Source organism: Lactuca serriola, chromosome 3 (genome assembly GCF_051521515.1).
Source record: "Lactuca serriola cultivar US96UC23 chromosome 3, Lser_US96UC23_V15, whole genome shotgun sequence".
Taxonomy (NCBI): domain Eukaryota; kingdom Viridiplantae; phylum Streptophyta; class Magnoliopsida; order Asterales; family Asteraceae; genus Lactuca; species Lactuca serriola.
In genome coordinates this window covers 238,545,374-238,564,431 of record NC_136410.1, presented here as the reverse complement: position 1 = coordinate 238,564,431, position 19,058 = coordinate 238,545,374, and the positions used below count along the sequence as shown (strand labels likewise).

The 19,058-nt window shown below is 41.9% G+C and overlaps 1 long non-coding RNA gene across 1 annotated transcript; it reads right to left on the bottom strand.

The window, feature by feature from the left end:
* Nucleotides 1-226: 226 nt before the first annotated feature.
* Nucleotides 227-6,284, bottom strand: LOC145093752 (uncharacterized). Its single transcript, XR_013703046.1, has 2 exons — nt 5,562-6,284; nt 227-3,051 (listed from the first exon to the last, which is right to left on the bottom strand). It is a non-coding gene; the product is annotated as an uncharacterized LOC145093752 (long non-coding RNA).
* Nucleotides 6,285-19,058: the final 12,774 nt, after the last annotated feature.

Sequence of the window (19,058 nt, the reverse complement as noted above, 5' to 3'; positions counted from 1 at the left end):
CGGGACCCAATACGCTTGGGTTCCATTATAAACTATTACTGGTTTCGTGAAAGCTAAGATCTCAATACTTAGCAGAAACACTCCATTTTATAACCGTTAATCCGCAAGGAAACGACTAACATCAGGTATAAGTGTAATAATATGTATCTTATACGGTACAACCGTGTAGTGACAAAGAGCATTGTTTGCCATGCGGAATTAAAGATTGCACAATTGAAGATGGTGATTTGGGTGTTCAAGAGATGTATTGATTGTATATGGTGTTACAAAAAGGATCTAGATCTAGACTACATAAATAACACACACTTACACACTCAACTTTTACATCCCTCAAACACACCTCTACAAGTGGACAAACCCACCTTATATAGAGGTGTTTGCATGTCTCTCTCACTCTCACTAACACATAGGTCTAAAGGCTAATGCACCACAAGTAAGTGGGTTTTACAAAAGTCAAACATTTACAAAGTCAATCATGAATAACTTTGCACCCCTACATTCTCCCCCTCAAAGTTAGGAATGAATGACCCACTTCAATTCTTCCAAAGTTGAGCAACTACGCGGTTCGAGCCTCAAAGGTGACACATGCCGAAACGAACTTCAATCTTCAATTCTTCCATGATTCTTCAATTTAGGCTCTAGGATGTGAGACCATACAAACCGAGCAGCAACGAATGATTAACTCCAAATAATCACCCTAAAGTTGCGCATAAAAACACACCCCAAAAATCTCCAATAAAACCAAACTCATTTCGAATACATCACTTCCGAACTTCCAATTGCATCATCTCGTAAGCTTCAAAACTTCAAGATCACTTCGGTCTTCAAATTCGCGTAATATGAAAAATTCAAGTTCGAATTTCCATATAAAACTTCTCCCCCTTTTTATTATCGAAATTTGATTATAAAACTCTCAAGGAAAAAGAACGTGCTCTATTTGGAATTTTTCGTGTCAAAACTCACCCTTAACATGTGGCATAAACTTTGTGCTTCAATCCGGAAAATCCAAAAAATATTCAATTTTTAGATTCGTTCACGGATCGTCTTTGACAAAATTTCTCAAAAATGGGTAGAAATTATCAATTTCAAAATTATGCAGTGACCCGGTGCGCCCAAAACAGCAAAATATGCAAAACTCTCCCCCTTTTCCAAAGCTGGGTAGAAAGCGTCAATTTGCACAAACTGTAGGGGTCTGAAATGCACTTTCTTCAATTTTCAGCAAAAAACAGTCCTTTTCGAATTTGGGTGCAAACTGCCAAAAATTCGAAGCCTTAGGGACTATTTTCGAAAATTTTGCCTTTATGCTGAAACCATACGAAGCATCCCCAAATATAGGAAGCTCCAAAAAAATTTCGAATTTGGGTGAAAAGTGTCAAATATTTGAAACTTGCTTTAATTTTCAAAGTGACAAAAATTCGAAGGTTTAGGGGTCAAATTCAAAACTTTCCATTTTCTTTCAATTCATACGAAGATTTGACTTCCTTTCGTATGCACCAACAATTATACCCTTCGTATGAAATTTGTATTCATTCCCAAAACACCCTTTGACTTATTTAATCACCGCTTCGAATATCACTTAACCATAACTCTTCGTCTAATTCCCAAATACCCTTCGTATAAAAATCAAACACTCTTCGAATCAAAATTATTCTTTCTCCCCTTGATCAATAACCCCTTTGTTTCTTGTTTTATACAAACAGAACCATTCGAACCTCAAACATTTTCCCAGATAAATCCTTTTCATTCGAATCTCATTCCAGGCATACAATTGTGACATAACGAAGACAGTTTGATCGTATGCCTTCGATTATAAAACTTTCGATTACACCCATTCGCTTATCAACCTTTTGAAACTGTTTAACCAAATCTTCGTGCATCAATTCTTCATTATTAGTAACGAATCATAAACATCAATTATTCGGAAAAAAAAATCGTTAAGCCTTTCAATTTCCAGTTCTTCGTATCAAACTTAAAAATTTGTTCGATCCCATGAACTCCAAATCACCCAGATTTCGAAATTAAACACCAAAATAGACTTGATTTCGAGATCGATAGCTTGTTCTCAACTTCAAAACCAATGACTTCAGCCTTCAATTCATTGTTTCATCATTCAAAAATTGAAGTTGACTTTTTCTGCTTTTGACTTTTCCGATTTCAAAGTTCATTAAACAATAAACCGATGCTTCTAACAACAAATTTCAGATCAAAATATGTTCAACCAATCGATCTTCACCTCCTTCAAGTGTTCTTGTTCAAGATTTATCAAAATCAAAAACAGATTTTATGATTTCTTAACAGCAACTTAATCATAATCGATTTTGTGAATATACAAATTATATCAAATCGATTCATAAGTTGAATTCAACAATCAAAACAAATCAATTTTAGAAATGATGAGAAGAAAACGAAGATGCTAGAACAAGTTGAAGAAAACGCGATTCAATAAACATCGTCAGTCAGTAAACTTACGATGAAGAACAATAGCGAGATATTTTTAAGAGGATTTGTCGAATCATTGGGCTCACAATTTGAATATAGTGGATCAAAAACACTTATGGGCTTTGTAGATATGAACAGTAAGAGATTAATGATATTGGATCTTAATCGAATATATTCGGGCTTAAAAGATCATCATAAACAGTAACAGATTCTCGATTTGACTTCAAATATTCCAATAAAAATATTGATCTGACCAAAACATTGGGTAAAATCACAAGAAATTGAATCACAATGAATTTGAGTTTAAATTCGATTCAAATGAATAGTTTCAATTTGAAAATCGGATCAAACAAACAAACAGGATTGGATCGGGATTTGATCAACAAAAATAATATTGGATCACAACAAGTGGGTTTTTTAAAGAAAATTTGATCCAATGAGTCAAACGATCAAAAAATTTTAAAAACGTAACGCACGATTCAAATATTATGAGAGATCATAGAGAAAGACTCACCAAAATTGCTCCAATTGCGACAAAAGTTGCCAAACCGAGAATCGTTCTTCAAAAATCACATTGATCTTGAAGACCCGCTCTGATACCAATTGATGAATCTAAGAATCGAGTATGAAATGAATCAGAGTAAATGTTTAAGAATGAACTAGTAATTGAACACACGATGTAAATAAGATTTTCACTTCAACTCAATTACGCTTTAAGAGTTTTACAGAGAGAATAGACAATGTCATTCAAGTTATCTAACTCTAGTAAATGATTCTATTTATAGGATACATAAAACGTACAAAAAATATACTAAGGCTAAAACACTTAGGCTTCGAATCAAAAGAGCCCTAGTAAATACATTACAAACCATACAAAGAGTACAAAATAAGCTTCGACTCATTACAACCAAACTACCCTTACAAATTGGGAGGTCGATGAACTTGAGGTGAGCTACAATTCTTTATTTATCTAATTTTCATTGCTTTCGTAGCTTTTTCCTATATATTTGTATAGAATGTAAACCAGATAGAAATATGTATTGTTTTTACTATGCACGGTTTTTAATGGTTATTTCTATTTCTGTATATTTAATGTTGTTTAGTGGAATCATGTGAATGCTAATTATAAATAGAAAGTTGGTTTTATTGAAAGCTTTGTTTATTTAATGCAGACACTGATGCTACCTTTGTTTATCAATCTAACTCTTTAGGTTCATGCTTCTCTGATATGGATTGAAAGGTGAACACAGTCTATGTTACTCTTTAGAAACCACAAAACCACCAATCTGTTTAAGTGATGGTAAGTACATAACTTTATTTTTTCCATAATTTCCAACCAAATGCTCATGTATTCTGATGGGAAAATATCAGAAAATGTAATCACTGGATGGAGCTTTAACATTTAGTATTGAAAAGCTTTTTAAAACAAAAAAAAATCAGCTCACATACTTATATTTTTAATTTGATTTGGCACTGTTGCAGGATGAGAAGAGACTAAGAACTTTTATTAGTAAGGGTCTTGTATGTGAAAGGAAATTTGAGCAATGTTTTTGTAACAGAGGGTGCTCCAAGGTCTGTGCTACTTTCTTTTTTAAAGTAAAGAAAAAATTACATTTTTCGTCCTTGAGTTTAGCTGATTATCTCGGTTTTCATCCCTATGGTCTTTCAAAAGTTACGTGTTCAGTCTAGATGTTACATTTTTTGCATGGTTGGTCCCTAAAGCGTAGGTCCATTGCACCTTAGCTCCAAAGTAAAATGACTATTTTGAACCCATTTTCTTATTCTTCAATTCAAACTTAAAAAAGTTGTAAACTACTTTCATCTTATTTTTTAAATAGGTATGAAGAACATATTCTTGCAAATAAGTTTATTAGTAGAGGACTACAAACAACAGTAATCACCACATACCACAGATAACAAGGCAAGAGCATTTGTCTAAGTTTGTAAATTTATAGTTATTTGACAACGTATGCCAAGTGTTCGATGAATTGCTCAGACGAAACATACATCACAAAAAACGAACCATCAGTTTCTTTCCTTCACCTTTCTCAAGTATATGTATTTATTTTAATTTGTTTACCACTTCATCACAGGAAACGGAGACTTTACGTTCAGAAAGTAGTCGTCGGTAGAACCATATGTACAAACGATTGGTAAATATATCAATTAATGTTTATGAAGTTATGGTTGATACATGTTGGGGAATTGTAGAAGCCAACACTATTAATTGATTATCTTAGAATTTATCTATTCTCTTTTGACATGTGTAATTATTAATAAACTAACTTCGTATGCGTGTGTCAATGTTGCTTGTAGGCAGCATGTAAAAACACACCAGAAAGAAGCAAGGCGAAGAGAGTTATGAAATTATAATATGAAACATGTTTGGTCTCTAGCGGATTAACTTTCATTTTTATTTTATTTTTAGAAAGTTGTTTTTATATCTACATTATACTGCAGTAAATTAAGTTTGTTTTATTGGAATGTTTATTTAATTGCAGGGACAATAATCATTTCATCATACTTTGGTTTTGATTTATTCTGATATGTCAAAAGTTGGATAAGACCTTAAAACACGTTTTAGTTGGATAAGATCTTAAAACACTTTTTTTTGGTGTTTTAAATTCTTGAAGGTGTTGTAGAGATGACAAATTACTGATTTATCCTTTTCACATTTGGATATGGACCCCTGGATGTTGGGACAATACTTAATGTTGCATAAGGATCATCTTGCTAACATATGAAGGATGAGATTCTCTCTTTCGTGAGATGATTTTTTTTGCTTTTTGGGGTAAAGCATCTTTGAAAAAAATTATAATTATTATAGCATTGTACTTTAACTTTCTTTTTCTTTTTCAAGATGTTATATAAAATTTTCAAGAACATGTACGCAAACTTGATCCAACCTAGCGCCAACAACGCAGGTAATTCCTTATAGTTATCTTAAATTTTCGAATTTATTTAATTAAACTAAATGCTACCGGTTGTACCTCATCGGTCCAATAGGTAGTATTTCATATGATTTTTCATTAGCCCATTAGTAATACTTGGATCTTATACTCTTATCTAAGCTTGGCCCAATCAATCTCATTGACCTAACAGTAATCAAAATACAATAGTACCTGTGAACATCACGGCGGCGTTCCAATTCCGGTAACCGACTCCATTAACGCCTTCTCCTTCGACAGTGCCGATCTGCCATCATCTCTTTAGAAGCACCCAATGACAATCATCAGAGACCCATAGTTTCACCCAAACACGCATCGAGAAAACCAAATCATAAGCACACCCATTTCCCTTTTGTTGGAACTAAAGACTGTTATCACCATTTGGGTCTCGTCAATCGTCATCAACCTTTCTACCAATATTTTCTTCCTGGTTACCAAGAATCATTGCTAGACTCGTTGAACCTACTCCATCTCCATCCAGATCTGCTGGAGTTTCTTCACCGGAGACATATCACGATAGTCACAGTTGCGACCTGATGCTTCTTCACAGGGAAGCACATAATCCACTGGCATCATCACTACCCTTCTGGAACTACCTGATGGTCAAGTGTGAAGCTAAGGGCTCACCTTTCACTTGCTGGCGTACCATCCCCCCGGAAAACACCCACCACCGGCTTTCTTCGATCTCTCCCTTTTCTTCTCCGGTTTCTCTCAATATATATCTATGTCGTTTCACTCATATGGCGCCTCCAAGAAAGATATATAAACCCATCTCTAAGGCTACACCCTAAAGTCGTTGTACACCGTACCTTGGGCATTTGACTCCATGGCTAGCTTTCTATTTCTCCAGCTTTTTCTCTCTCTTATAGGATCTGAGTTGTTATTTGTAGAGTGTTCCCAATTGATTGCTATTTTACTCCCTTGTTGTATTTATTTCATATAATAACTCTATTTAAATTAAGTTGTTATATCCTTTTTTTATTAATATTATAAGTGTTTGTGTTTTAAAAAAATATAATTTATGTAGGGTGTTGTATCAAGTTTTTTACTTCTACCAAGATTCAAGTTTTTACACCAAATTAGTAACGAATCACTAAGTGGAATGAGTGAAAAAAAATCAGAGGATTCGAACCAACTGTTTCATCTTATTAACATTATTTAGTCTTTCAATTAAGGGTTCTTCTCTAAGCAAAAACCAGCCATCTGACATTGCAAATTATGTAATATATGTAATACAACCAGCAACACAAGAAATATAAAATGGGAATAGAAATAATACATCATTTACCAACATGAAGAAATGCTAAAATCTTAAAAGTAATCAATGAAAAAGTTGAAGAAACAAAACAAATATTTAAAGCTATTCACTTTACACAATCAATACTAATTTTAACTGTAAACGAAAAAATTGAGATATTAAATGATAAAGAAATTGTAGCTACCTCATCTACCTTTTTCTTCGACTTAAAATCAATATAGGTGGGTAATATTAATTGGGAGATCTCTAAATCATGTTCTTCGCCCGGAGCTGCAATCCACAATGACAAATTTAACCTACAAACTAATCAGTGGGGTAGTGAATGAAGCCCTAAAATAAGCCGAAGCAACGAATATCATTAACAAAATAAAAGAAAATAAGCAATTAGTTTTAAATGAAACATAAAACTGTTTGTTTGAATTCACTAAACCAAAGTAAACCAACCTAATTGTTAAACAAAACTCTTCCTCGTCCCTTGCATTCTTTGAAACCTGCAAAAGAAACAAATATATATTAAAAAAAACATAAGACAATTTGTTGAAAGGGTGAGAGTTAGGGTTCAACCAAATAAAAATGAATGTGTGTTGCTATAAGATATGCACCCTATGGTGGTATGTCATTTTTATTTTCAAAAGAAATTGAATATTAGTGATGACATGTGTAACATGGTGCAGATCTTATAGCAACACACTTTCATTTTTAAACATACTCCAAAAATAAAGCCAAAAAAATTAATGGAAAAGCTTTTTACCTAAATAACCATCGGTTCCCTTCCTAATATGTGAAATAAATCACGTTGAAGCCTTGTACACATCACCGACTTTCCAGATTTTAACCAGCCTATCCTAAAAAGTCGAAACGATGGATAATCTCTTAGGGCAAAATCGATAGTTGTATTTTTTTGGGTTTTTGAGATTAAAAACAAGAAATAAGACTCTATTTGAAGCAATTCGTTGACCAGGTAGTGTGCATCACCAAACAAGCTTTTAAATTTCATCACAGAGAGGTTTGTATTGCTGTAATCAAAGGCAAATAAGGAAATAAAAGGGTATTTTTATTTATTTTGTATCCATATGAATTTAGAGTGGAACCTCTTCAAAATCAAAAATCATTACCAATCAATATGCAAAATTTGCTTTAAAATCGGATTCAACAATCAATACTAAAGAGAATCAACAGTGGTATAACATACCCGAGGCCAATTTGTAACTATGGAGCTTCTTTGTTGGTACCCCATGTGAAACAGTGAAATAAAATCAAAATAATTGGTGATATATGTTATAAAAAGAGGATAAAAATACCTAAATGTGAACAGAAAAATTTATCAGGTTCTTCTGCACCAGTGAAAAAGCCCCATAGCTATTTCCTCACGTGGCAAACCGCAAATTGATGATGGTAGGAAATTGTTGTTTATTTACTGCTCATAAGAGACATGGTCAAACGTAAGTCTGGAAAAAACAGTCAATGTGTGTGTTTGGCACAAAATAAGGTACATGTTTTGGCGATTGGCGAGGAAGTTGATGGAAATCACATTTGTATGCATTAGGTTGTTGAAGATGGATAACGGAGAGAAGAGGAAGTGTGTAACACCCCGAGTTCAGAAGTGTAAGTTCAGGGTCCTTAGTGTAAATGAGGAAGGTTGACTCAGCGAGTCGATGGATAGACTCGGCGAGTCGAGTCGCGATTATGGTCACGCGTTAAGTGACCAACTCGGCGAGTCGAAGGCTGGACTCGGCGAGTTGGTGCTGGAATGAGAAAAACCCTAATTCGGAGTTTGTGTCATATATAAAGAACATAATACCCTCTCTTCGGCCTCTCTACATTCCCTTTTAGTCCCAGAAACCCTAGTAGCCGTGAGTGAGAGCTTGGAGAGTGTTTGGAGCTTTGAGGAGTGAATTTGGTGGAGGAGACTTGAAGAGCAAGAGGCAACCATCAAGGATTTCGTGTGGATCCAGAACCCATTCTAGTTTGGGACACATTTGTGAGGTATTAAGTTGTTACTTTGACCTTTTCTTCAAGAGTCATTCATATGTGGAGGCTAGGGTTTTCCTTGGTTAAGGGGAAATGTTAAAGAATCTAGATCTGAAGCTGAAACTTCAGATCTGAACCTCTTGAGAGTCCTAAGTTCATAAAGTTTCAGTCCTTGGATGATTGGTGAAGCCCCTTTTGTCTAAAACCCAAGCCCTAGTGTGTTTTGAGTTTATATCCCCTTGATATCACGTAAAGTTTGCAACTTTATGTGAGGGATAGCTTGAAGAAGGTTAGATCTATAGATTTGAGCCCTAGCATGGCTTAGAAAGCCACTACATGGGTTAAGAACTAGAGATACTTAGCGAGTCACATGGGTGGACTCAGCGAGTTGGATGAAGATAGGCAGGAACTCGACGAGTTGGAAGAACAACTCGGCGAGTATGTTGAATGTTGCCTTAGACTCGGCGAGTCTGTTCTTGGACTCAGCGAGTCTGGTCGTGGAGTCCTAACCTTTTTGGTTGAGCTGAGAATCGGTGAGTCGAGGGACCACTCGATGAGTTGAGCGAGAAAAGACTCAGAGTTTGTTGGACCCAACGAGTCTTGGGGCGACTCGGCGAGTTGAGTCGTAGATTGGGAGTTTTTGAGTATAGGGACTTGACGAGTCAACGGGTTGACTCGGCGAGTAGAGTCAGTCAGGAAGTTTGACTTTAACTAAGGACTTTGACTTTGACCAAAAGTTGACCATTTGACTTCCAGGGGCATTTTGGTAATCTTTTGGCATTTATTGAGTTCAGTGATTTGGTGTTGACCAGTGGGGGAGTTCGTGTCCGTGATTGGAGCAGCGTGATCTTATTTCTTCAGCCGACAGTTGCAGGTGAGTTATCCTCACTATATCAACAGGGTCTACGGCACCAAGGTCGGCCCTTTATCGGATGGAAATCCGGGTATTGTTTGTTATGTTATTGATATGCTAGATTTCATCCTGGTTTAGGATGATTGCTATGTTACTAATATGCTAGATACATCCTGGTTTAGGATGGTTGCTATGTTATTGATATGCTAGATTTCATCCTGGTTTAGGATGGTTGCTATGTTACTGATATGCTAGATACATCCTGGTTTAGGATGTTTGCTATGTTATTGATATACTAGATTTCATCCTGGTTTAGGATGGTTGCTATGTTATTGATATGCTAGATTTCATCCTGGTTTCGGATGGTTGCTATGTTATTGATATGCTAGATTTAATCCTGGTTTAGGATGGTTGTTATGTTACTGATATGCTAGATACATCCTGGTTTAGGATGGTTGTTATGTTACTGATATGCTATGTGAGCTGTTAGACTGGTTGTCGGGTTAAGAATCGTTATGCGATCAATTGTTTATTGTGTATATGGTTGTTGACGGGAGTTGGGTTGAGGCGGGTCCTGCTTGTGTTGTAGGACAACATACCCAGGGCGGACCGGATATTCCGAAGGCCCAGCGAGCGGTCCGGAGAGGTTGAAGGCCCCAAGAGGGCGGACCAGACGTGCCGAGGCTCGGGGAATGGACCAGGCCGACTGAAGGCCCGGAGTGGGCGGACCAGTCATACTGTAGACTCAGAGAGTGGACCTGTAACACCCAAAGTTTTAAAGACCAAGAAAGGAAAGAAAACCCTAAGTTTAGGGGTCGACTCGGCGAGTCCAAGGAGGGACTCGACGAGTCCGAGCGGGATCCGGGTCGAGGTGTAAGTGACCAACTCGGCGAGTCGGCCAAGTGGACTCGGTGAGTCTGGTCTGTGCAAGGAAAACCCTAAATTCGGGACTTGGAGCCTATTTAAGCGACTCATTCTCTCCCCTAGGGTTCCTTTACTGCCTCTTTCACCCAGAACATTAAACCCTAGCTGCCATATCCTCTATTTGAGCCATTTGTTGCCTTGGAAGGTGCATTAAAGCTTGGAGAAGGAAGAAGGAACTTGGAGGAGCAAGAAGGGACCATAGATCTGGGATTGTGAGTTCATTCTGAGCATTTAGAGGTAATAAACTAGTTCCTGGACCCTTTTTGCACCTAAATCTATGTGTGGTTGTTAGGGCTTTTTAGCCATAATGTTATTATTTTGAGTTAGAAGCCAGATCTGAAGTTGCTACTTCAGATCTAAGCATATTATGGTCTTGAGAAGCATAAAGTAGCAGCCCTTGAATTGATTATGGAGCCTCCTTGCCTTAAACCCTAGTTTGTGGTGTATTTTGCCTAGATCTCCTTCTCTACACGTAAAGTTTGCAACTTTACGTGAGGAATGGGCTTGGGAAGGGTAGATCTACAGTTTGGAGTCCATGCATGACTCAAAAGTCCTCTACATGTATGGAGATCTGAATGGACTCAGCGAGTCCTTTGAGTGGACTCGGCGAGTAGCATGAAGATTTGGAGAAACTCGACGAGTGGGATGAACAGCTCGTCGAGTCAGATGAAGTTGGGCAGGAACTCGGCGAGTTGGATGAACAACTCGGCGAGTCTATTGAAGGTTGTCTTGGACTCGGCGAGTCTGTTCTTGGACTCGGCGAGTCAGGTCGCGAAAACCCCAAACCCTTCGAGTTGAGACTCGACTCAGTGAGTCGAATGGAGACTCGGTGAGTTGGACAGGTCAGGACTCGAAAATCGGTAGACTCGGCAAGTCATGGACTGACTCGGCGAGTCGAGTCGCGAATAGAAGGACTCTAAACATATGAACTCGACGAGTCAATAGGGTGACTCGGCGAGTAGGGTTGACCTGGAAGGTTGACTTTGACCAGGACTTTGACCTTGACCAGAGTTGATTTGGTTGTCTTTCGAGGGTCAGTTAGACTTAGTGTTGCTTTGACATTGGTATCTCGGGGAGCGAGTGGAGCAGGAGTTCAGAGAGTTGTCGGGCAGCAGCTAGTGGGTTCATCAGCCAGTGCAGGTGAGTTTCCCTTTGTATGAATGGGTCTACGGCCACAATGCCGGCCCATGTAGTTATGAGTAGAAGACCCGGGGGTTAGCCCTAGGCACAATATGCTAGTATGATATTCGGGACGAGGTCCAATGACAGAGGGCGGGTGCCCAAGGAATGGTTATGTGATAGTTTATACTTGTTGTCTGCGTGATACTTATATGTGCCTTCTAGGGAGGTGAGTGTGGGCGAGGTCCTGTGTCTCACCAATTGCAGAGTGTGGATGGTGTTCCGCATCTCATTAGCAGCAAATCAAGGGCGAGGCCCAAGTTAGGGAAAGAGTGAGAGTGGGCTGGGCCCGTATCTCACTATCAGTAGGAGCATGGATGGGGTTCCATGACTCATCAGTAGAGTTCAGTTGTTAGGACCGGAGGGTAGTCAGACGCCTCAGAAACGTCTGACAGTATGTGATGATATGTTTATATGCTGGCAAGTTATGTTATATGTGATAGTGGTAATAGGAGGGGAAATAGTCCCCAAGTTCGGTCGTTAGGACCGAAGGGTAGATCGGACACCCCAGATATGTATGATAATATGTTATGTTATGATATTTGTGATAGTAGCTGAGTGTGGGCAAGGCTCGTATCTCAGAGATAGCGGAGTTTGGGCGAGGCCCGTACCTCCATGAGTGTGGTCGAGGCCCGTATCTCCTAGCTGATTAGTATATGATTGTATATACTTGTATATTATGAGTTAGCGGTTGAGTGTGGGCAAGGCTCGTATCTCTCCGAGAGTGGAGTGTGAGCTAGGCTCGTGTCTCCCAGATAGTAGAGTGTGGTCGAGGCCCGTATCTCCCGGCTAGCAAAGTGTGGTCAGGGCCCTTATCTTCACGAGTGTGGGGGTGGCCCGTATCTCCCGGCTAGCGAAGTGTGGGCAGGGCCCGTATCTTCACGAGTGTGGGCGAGGCCCGTAACTCCTAGCTGAATGTTGTATGTTATATGCTTGCATGGTATGTGGTAGGGTGGGGAACTCACTAAGCTTCGTGCTTATAGTTTTTAGTTTTGGTCTCAGGTACTTCCGGTAGCGGAGGGAAGAGCTCGGGGTGATCGCATGGCACACACCATAGTTTAGACAGCCTGGGGATGTTTACTCTGATAACGAACATGTATTTTGGAAACTAATAATCTATTTATGTTTTGAAATGATGAATTTGCTTAAAGTAATGTTTTATTAAAAGAAATTTCTAGTCTGAAATTTTGGGACTTTACAAGTTGGTATCAGAGCCTTGGTTTGAGGGATTCGGACATGCTCTCGGGTGTGTCTGAACTCAAACTGAGGAATTGGTATAGAAGTTTTCAAAATGAAAAGACAGTTTTGTAAAAAGAGAGTTTTAGGAAAGAAAACAGTTTTAGAAAGGCAAAAATAATTCAGAAAGAAAAGAACTTTGAAAAGAGAAAAAGGGTGTGGTGCATGCAATCAACCGAGCTCAAGTAAGTACCCCAAAATACCCATACAAGCTTATGTTATGATTATTAGTTGATAGAACAACATGCTAGAATAGGACTAAGGATCTAGGGATGATGCCTTATGTGCCTGTTATTTGTGCTTTTGAGCTGCATAGTAGTGTTGATTAGACAGTAGTAGGATAGCCTGTTTAGGTTATGCCTGGGTTTATGAGTTTGTGTGAGTCTATGAGCTTGTGGTGCATGCTAGTTCAGTTACTTGTCTTGTGGATATGATTGTTTGAGTATGTTATGGTTAGATTTTCCATTGTCTGAATGCTGCTTGCTTTGTGCATTATGGGATTCTGAGTGATGGGAGTTAGCCATTAAGTGGATACGCCACGTCACATGTGATCAGGGTTGAATAATCTCAGAGTGCTGGATTTGGCCCTATTGCGCAGCTCTCGTCTGAGTCTAACCGTTGTAGGGACGAGTCTTTTACTCAAAGGATTATCTGAGCCTCGTCACATGTGATGGTATCCAGGTGATGGCTAACTGGCATCGCGAGGAGGCCTTCAGCAGCTGAGGACTGGTTTGAGTTGAGTCAGAGGTTTCCCTAGGGCCAGCCTAGGATGAGATAGTGCTGGGAGCAGTAGTAGTGGATAAGGGACCTGGTGGAGTCAAAGCAATTCCGGAGGAAAGTACGGATAGATGTGGAAGGTAGTATGGGCCTGTACTACTGAAAGCAGAGGATCCGTACTCGATTCGGGAAAGGCCGAGACAAGACCGGGAACCTGGTAGGGTGTGTTTGGTCTCCCATCAGTGATGAGTATTCTGATAGTGGTTGTGGTATATTGTCAGCATGGTGACGTTGCGAGAGAGACCAGCGGGCGGATCAGGCGCCGGAGAGGGATCAGGCTCGGGTTCAGGGGCCGAGCAGCTCGAGGAGCGAATGAGGGAGTTGATATCCGCCGAGGTTACGCGCAGTACTTTGAATCAGACTTCTGTGATCTTTGGCACGGTCAAGGAGGGTATATTGGAGATTTTGGATGAGAGACTAGGAGCCTTCCGTACTGAGATGATGGCTTTGATGGGAGCGCGTACCTTGACATTTCGAGAGTTCAGGGCTTGCGGGGCACCAGATTATCATGGGGCTAGGGACCCCATCGCTAGCAGCAGATGGTTGGCTGATGTTGCCAACGCATTCCGTATGAGCCGGTGTCCTGAGGGGGACAAGGTCAGACTCGCTTCCTGTCTTCTGAAGGATAGGGCGAGGGATTGGTGGGAGGAGATTGGTCATGCTTTGGGGGATGATGTCGCGTTGGACGCGATGACTTGGAGCGATTTCTCGGCCAGGTTCAGGGCGGAGTTTTTGCCGATTATTGAGGTGCAGTAGTTGGCACGGGAGTTTCAGGATTTGACGTAGACCACTGAGACTGTGGCGGAGATCACCGCCAAGCTCAGGGAGAGGGCTCTTCTTGTACCGCAGTACGTCGCGGATGAGGAGATGAAGAAAGCCCGATGCCATGAGATGTTGAGGGATGACATCAGGGAGTTCGTGAGCAGATACAGCTGTAAGACGCTGGAAGATATGATTTCTCGGGCTAGAGAGAGGGAAATTGATTTGGAGCCGATCCAGAAGAGGAAGCCGGATGAGGTTCAGGTAGTTGCAGGTTCGGGCAAAAGGTCCAAGGGATCGGATTCGAGATCGAGGGATTATCAAAACCGTAGTCGGTGCGGGAAGTGTGGCAGGGCGCACGGGGGCGCGTGCATGAGTGGTAGCGGTGGTGAGTCTGGCTGTTTCAAGTGCGGTCGGACTGGTCATTTCAGCAGGGATTGTACTGTTACCACCGCGCAGGGATCAGACTTGTTATATTTTCATTGCCATCAGTGGGGTCACAAGAAGGCCCAGTGCCCCAGTTTGTTTTCAGCAGGGCGGGTGATGACACTTGTCCCTGCAACTTTGAGGATCACAGACGGCCGTCAGGGCCGCGCAGAGGTGCCTACGGTAGGAGGCAGAGCTCTTCAGATGACTACCTTAGAGGCGCGATCAGCACCGGACGTTGCAGGTATGCGATTTTCATTTTCAGTTCTTTTATTTGTGCATGATTATATTGTTATGGTTCTGCATCATTATCGGTATGAGTATTTTATTTTTTTCGAGCGGTTGATTGTGATCGAGTTATATGTCATATGCATACCTTGGATATTCGAATGGTAGTAAGGGGATGTACCCTATTGGAGAAGGCTACATAGGATGCAGTAACTGTAGCATGCTTAGGAGGGACTTGGTATGTCTCGCTAGATCGGGGTTGTATAGTGTTAGAAATGGGTTGGTTAGATCCCTAGCTATGGTAAGCATGGGTCCCTCAGCAGTTTGATTATGGAATGGTAGCAAGGAATTCTTTTGAGTATTGAGCAACAAGGGGTAAGCAGGATCGAAGTGGGGGAGAATCCTCCGAGTGTGCAAAGGTAGGAGCACGCAGATCCAGAATGAGTGTGCGACCTCCGAGAAGGAAAAAAAGTAGTTCAGCATTTGATGGATTGAGGATTTCAGGGTTGGGAGTTTGAGAAACTCCCCATCAGCTAGTGCGTGTGATGGTAATGGTTAGTACGTGGTTGGGAATTCAGGTTGTGGATCGCCCGAAGGGCTTGAGGGAGTCGGAATGAGGATCTTGGGAGCTAATGGCACATGGGTGCCTTTGTATTAGCAGTCAGTGGTGGAAGTGTTGCAAGACTACGGGTAAGTCGTAGCATTCCTTAGTAGCTTCGTTAGCGGAGTTGGGGCGAGGACCCTACCTCCTAGTGATCAGATAGTGATCAGGAATGGGTAGTGGATGTGAATGATAGGGAGTTTGCCTGTATAGCCCTAGAAAGGTGAGACTTTAGGAGAGGCCGCTCCAGGATATAGTTGGGTGAGACCCGTGGGCGAGGCCCGTGAGTTTTAGCAGCACAGGTGGGACCTGGTAAGGACCTTAGTGTCAAGATAGGGGATCAGGGATCCCAGGGAAATTGTAGAGCCTGTAGGGCAGGATAGATTGAGCAGTTTTAGGTGGTCGAAGTTTCTTCGAAAGTCGCTGGGAGCGACTAGTAGTTGCGTTGGGTCAGCTACCGGTGGGAGTCGGTAATCCAGACATTGATAGGTTGGTAGGGACCAGGGTAGTCTCAGTTCATCCGGAAGGCAGACAAGGAATAGCAGAATTTTCAGTCAATAGTACTACGGGTAAGCAGTGTATGGTGGGATTCAGTTAGTTGAATCGAGGGGTGCTCGGCACCAAGTTTTGGATGAGAGGAGTGTGAGTGGTTACTGATGGTGATGACCCGTACCGGGATTAGCGGGGGTGATGGAGTTGGTGAAGGATATGGCCTTCACAGTGATAGAAGAAATAGTTGGTTATGGAGCTTTGCCTTGGGAAGGCAAGGAATTGTGCAAGGAAAGAAGGGGTGAACCCCTATAGGTTCAGTGCAGTACTCGGTGAGTACCAGAAGGATTATCGGTAAGTAAGTTGTGTTACCAGGATGTTCAGAGTCAGGGTGACCCGAGTCTATTATTCGCAAGGATTTGTGTTAGCCGGAATGACCGAGCGGGAGGCCAGCGAAGGTAGCCAGCTGGTGTTGGATTAATTGGTGAGTTATTGGAGGCAGATCGCAGGCGGTGGCCCATAGCAAACTTTGAGGACGAAGTTTAGTTTAAGTGGGGGAGAGTTGTAACACCCAAAGTTTTGAAGACCAAGAAAGGAAAGAAAACCCTAAGTTTAGGGGTCGACTCGGCGAGTCTAAGGAGGGACCCGGCGAGTCCGAGCAGGATCCGGGTCGAGGTGTAAGTGACCAACTCGGCGAGTCGGCCAAGTGGACTCGGCGAGTCTGGTCTGTGCAAGGAAAACCCTAAATTCGGGACTTGGAGCCTATTTAAGCGCCTCATTCTCTCCCCTAGGGTTCCTTTACTGCCTCTTTCACCTAGAACATTAAACCCTAGCCGCCATATCCTCTATTTGAGCCATTTGTTGCCTTGGAAGGTGCATTAAAGCTTGGAGAAGGAAGAAGGAACTTGGAGGAGCAAGAAGGGACCATAGATCTTGGATTGTGAGTTCATTCTGAGCATTTAGAGGTAATAAACTAGTTCCTGGACCCTTTTTGCACCTAGATCTATGTGTGGTTGTTAGGGCTTTTTAGCCATAATGTTATTATTTTGAGTTAGAAGCCAGATCTGAAGTTGCTACTTCAGATCTAAGCATATTATGGTCTTGAGAAGCATAAAGTAGCAGCCCTTGAATTGATTATGGAGCCTCCTTGCCTTAAACCCTAGTTTGTGGTGTATTTTGCCTAGATCTCCTTCTCTACACGTACAGTTTGCAACTTTACGTGAGGAATGGGCTTGGGAAGGGTAGATCTACAGTTTGGAGTCCATGCATGACTCAAAAGTCCTCTACATGTATGGAGATCTGAATGGACTCGGCGAGTCCTTTGAGTGGACTCGGCGAGTAGCATGAAGATCTGGAGAAACTCGACGAGTGGGATGAACAGCTCGTCGAGTCAGATGAAGTTGGGCAGGAACTCGGCGAGTTGGATGAACAACTCGGCGAGTCTATTGAAGGTTGTCTTGGACTCGGCGAGTCTGTTCTTGGACTCGGCGAGTCAGGTCGCGAAAACCCCAAACCCTTCGAGTTGAGACTCGACTCAGTGAGTCGAATGGAGACTCGGTGAGTTGGACAGGTCAGGACTCGGAAATCGGTAGACTCGGCAAGTCATAGACTGACTCGGCGAGTCGAGTCGCGAATAGAAGGACTCTGAACATATGAACTCGACGAGTCAATAGGGTGACTCGGCGAGTAGGGTTGACCTGGAAGGTTGACTTTGACCAGGACTTTGACCTTGACCAGAGTTGATTTGGTTGTCTTTCGGGGGTCAGTTAGACTTAGTGTTGCTTTGACATTGGTATCTCGGGGAGCGAGTGGAGCAGAAGTTCAAAGAGTTGTCGGGCAGCAGCTAGTGGGTTCATCAGCCAGTGCAGGTGAGTTTCCCTTTGTATGAATGGGTCTACGGCCACAATGCCGGCCCATGTAGTTATGAGTAGAAGACCCGGGGGTTAGCCCTAGGCACAATATGCTAGTATGATATTCGGGACGAGGTCCAATGACAGAGGGCGGGTGCCCAAGGAATGGTTATGTGATAGTTTATACTTGTTGTCTGCGTGATACTTATATGTGCCTTGTAGGGAGGTGAGTGTGGGCGAGGTCCTGTGTCTCACCAATTGTAGAGTGTGGATGGTGTTCCACATCTCATTAGCAGCAGATCAGGGGTGAGGCCCAAGTTAGGGAAAGAGTGAGAGTGGGCTGGGTCCGTATCTCACTATCAGTAGGAGCATGGATGGGGTTCCATGACTCATCAGTAGAGTTCGGTTGTTAGGACCGGAGGGTAGTCAGACGCCCCAGAAACGTCTGACAGTATGTGATGATATGTTTATATGCTGGCAAGTTATGTTATATGTGATAGTGGTAGTAGGAGGGGGAATAGTCCCCAAGTTCGGTCGTTAGGACCGAAGGGTAGATCGGACACCCCAGATATGTATGATAATATGTTATGTTATGATATTTGTGATAGTAGCTGAGTGTGGGCAAGGCCCGTATCTCAGAGATAGCGGAGTGTGGGCGACGCCCGTACCTCCATGAGTGTGGGCGAGGCCCGTATCTCCTAGCTGATTAGTATATGATTGTATATACTTGTATATTATGAGTTAGCGGTTGAGTGTGGGCAAGGCCCGTATCTCTCCGAGAGTGGAGTGTGGGCTAGGCTCGTGTCTCCCAGATAGTAGAGTGTGGGCGAGGCCCGTATCCCCCGACTAGCAAAGTGTGGTCAGGGCCCTTATCTTCACGAGTGTGGGCGAGGCCCGTATCTCCCGACTAGCGAAGTGTGGGCAGGGCCCGTATCTTCACGAGTGTGGGCGAGGCCCGTAACTCCTAGATGAATGTTGTATGTTATATGCTTGCATGGTATGTGGTAGGGTGGGGAACTCACTAAGCTTCGTGCTTATGGTTTTTAGTTTTGGTCTCAGGTACTTCCGGTAGCGGAGGGAAGAGCTCGGGGTGATCGCATGGCACACACCATAGTTTAGA